The sequence below is a fragment of the Meles meles genome, chromosome 1 (assembly GCF_922984935.1).
Source record: "Meles meles chromosome 1, mMelMel3.1 paternal haplotype, whole genome shotgun sequence".
NCBI classification, from domain to species: Eukaryota; Metazoa; Chordata; class Mammalia; order Carnivora; family Mustelidae; genus Meles; species Meles meles.
The window spans coordinates 199,049,032-199,052,223 of NC_060066.1; positions in this window are offsets into that span (position 1 = coordinate 199,049,032).

Below are 3,192 nucleotides of genomic sequence, written 5' to 3' on the forward strand. Positions count from 1 at the left end.
TGGGCATGGTGCAGATCCTTGTGTGAATGTCCATGGTTGCAGCTATGGGTATGTCATGAATAAGGCCATGACCATGGGTATGGCTGTATTCTTGGTGGAAATCCATCATAAATGCCCATGACAATGGCCATGGAAGGGCTCATGCAGGTCACCATGACCCCTGTGTCTGATCACCATCACCCCCAAGGCCACCCAGGTCAGCAGTCCTGGGGGGGGGTCCCCAGGCCTCTGGCCATCTAGCTGACCAGAGGGATGGAGACAGTGACTTCATTTTGATGAGGGAGCAGGAGGCTGGCTGAGGACAAAGCAAAAGCTGGCACCTTGCACCCCCCTCTCCACCCGCTCCCCTCGGTAATATGTGTGACATTCCTCAGGCATCCCTGACTGCCCTAAAAGAAAAACAAATAGTTAACTTGCAGAGATCACAATCCCGCAAGACAGGAGTCTCCCTTGGTTTACCAATGTCCTGGAGATTTACAACAAGGAGGCTGTCTTAACAATAGCACAATTTCCAGAGGCACATAACTCAGTTCCTCAAGCCCTAAATAAAGTTAACTTTCTTCTAAACCCAAATCTCACTAACAAGGACACTTGATAGGAGAAATGTGAAACTTTATCTCTAGATCTCCAAGATAGTGTTGAGAATCATTCCCAAGCATATGGCCCACTAATGTACATCTAAAGGGTCTCACAAGAAGATTTTTACTACTAGTAATAAATAACCTTTCTCCCAACAATAGCTAGCCCCTCAAGGTCCTGGAGACCTTGCTTCCAAAATTCCTTAGAGACTAACATCACCCTCTTTGTCCTCACCTACCCAACTCCTGCGTCTATAATCAGCCACTCCTCAGGATAACGGGGCAGCAGCTCTTTCTGCCCACGGGTCCTGTCCCCGTGCTTTAATAAACCACCATTTTGCACCAAAGATGTCTCAAGAATTCTTTCTTGGTCATCGGCTCCGGACCTCACCCCACCAAACCTCACTTAGGTTCTAGAACTTCAATTTGACGCTTAGCTCTATCCCTCTGTGGGATCTGCTTCTCTCCACTCATGCCCTCTGTCCACGACTATGGGCTGCTCCTCCACTCCGTTCTGTCCCCAGCCACGTTGTTCCCAACGCCATTCCCGAGACAGTACTTTGGAGGAGTTTTGCTACCCCGGAAAACAGACAAGTGCCACAGTACAGTACCTGAAGGGGCCTCTGTGGCCAATGGAAAGCTTACCTTTGTTTGACTTCCCTATGAGACAAATTAGATAAATTAAGAGAAGTGTCTGTGGCGAGAAGCAAAGTGGCAGTGGGGATTCAGGGTGAAGTGGGAAAGACGAAATAAGAGTGTGGTCTCTGAGCTCAAAGATGACAGCGCGCTAGGAATTGAAGAGAATGATAGAATGATTTCTGCAGGGGGCCAGCCAGAGGGGAGAAGCAAACAGAACAAAACAGATATTACCCTCTTCTCTCCTCTGATCTTTACTATGCAGAGGAAACTGCTCCATTCAAAGTCAAGAATACTTGGGGCGCCTGGCTGGCTCTGTCTTGGAGCATACAGCTCTTGATCTTGGGGTTGTGAGTTCAAGCCCCATGCTGGGTATAGAGATTCCTTAAAAACAAAAACTTTAAAAAACAACCAAAAAAAAAAAAAAAAAACCCACCCAAAGATGTGAATGCTCGCACATTTACATTTTTTTCGTCTCTTTTACTCCCCTGTGCCTCCCAAGGAAGGAACTGGAAAGGGGGAAAGAATGAATAAATTGGCTGTCCCATGTCTTTGAGATCGATTAAGGCATCACAGCATTTTTAAGAGCCCGAGGGGCCACGGTAAAATTCATTCAAGGGTTTTGAGCAGGGAAGGGACCCTCTCTGCTCACACCTGGGCTGCCATCAGACAGAGGGCTTCACTTCACTAGAGACCTGAAGGTCAGTCTTGTTTCTACCTGCTTCTCCCAAGCGTGGGCTGACGATCAGAGTCTGGGACAGCAGCATGTGTTGAACTGCAGCGGTTTTCTGCTTTTGCCAGGAAATGTTCTGGGCAGGGAATGGGTGTTGGGGGGACAAAAGACTACAGAGTTGATACAATGCCCCTGCTTGTGTGCTCCCATCCAGTGGGCCTGAGGCAATTCCTAGAGACATTTTTGTTGGGTTACTGCACACCCACAATTAGCTACTTTAAAAAGGGGAAAGAACAAAACTTTGCAATTAGAGGGCTATTTAGAAAAGGCATTTAAAAACTAACAGATAACAGATGCGCACGTTACTTCTTGCAATGGACTCTAAATAGTTCTCCCCGCCTCCAGTCTCCCACGCCAGTCCATTCTGCACACTGCAGCAGGATTAATCTGAAAGCACAGATCTGAACTTGTCACTTCGATGCTCAAGCACCTTCAATGGCTCCCCACTGCCTTTAAAATAACCAAGCAGGGGCGCCTGGGTGGCTCGGTTGGGTGACTGCCTTGGGCTCAGGTCATGATCTCGGAGTGCCAGGATCGAGTCCCGCACCGGGCTCCCGGCTCCATGGGGAGTCTGCTTCTCCCTCTGACCTTCTTAGCTCTCATGTTCTCTCTCACTCTCTCTCTCAAATAAATACATTAAAAATAAAATAAAATAACCAAGCATTGAAGATCCGTGATACCGGAGTCTTTCTTCTCTTCCTTCCCGCCATCCCTCACCTCCCACCGCTCCCCTGGACATGTGCTAAACTAAAGCTTCTCTCACCAGCGGGATTCTCTTCTTGATTTCTTGTCCTGTCCTCTTATTCTTCCCCAGATTCACTCCGATTCAATCTTTCGCTCTCAGTTTATTATTATTTCTTCTGGGGAGCTCTTTTCCTACCTACCAAGCTCTGGGCGAACTAGGCACTCCAGCAAGAGGCTTATATAAAACCCTGATGTTCCTTCTATCACAAACATAATTGCTGTGAATTGTAGTTGTTGGTTTGACTGTCTTCCAAGCTACATAGTAAGTTCTCTGAGGTCAGGGATCATAGCCATCTCGCTCAGTACTGTCTCTCCAGGGCCTGGGATGCACTCGTGAATGGAGGCAAGCAAGAAAGAGCAAGGGACCTGAACAGCTGGCCTTGACTCTCAAGTTTTATTCTTGCTTTTCTTTCCCCCACCTGACCTGTCTTTGCCACCATTCTTGGTCTAGAAAATTTCTACCCAAACTACACATACTCAGTCACTGGATTCATAAGAAAG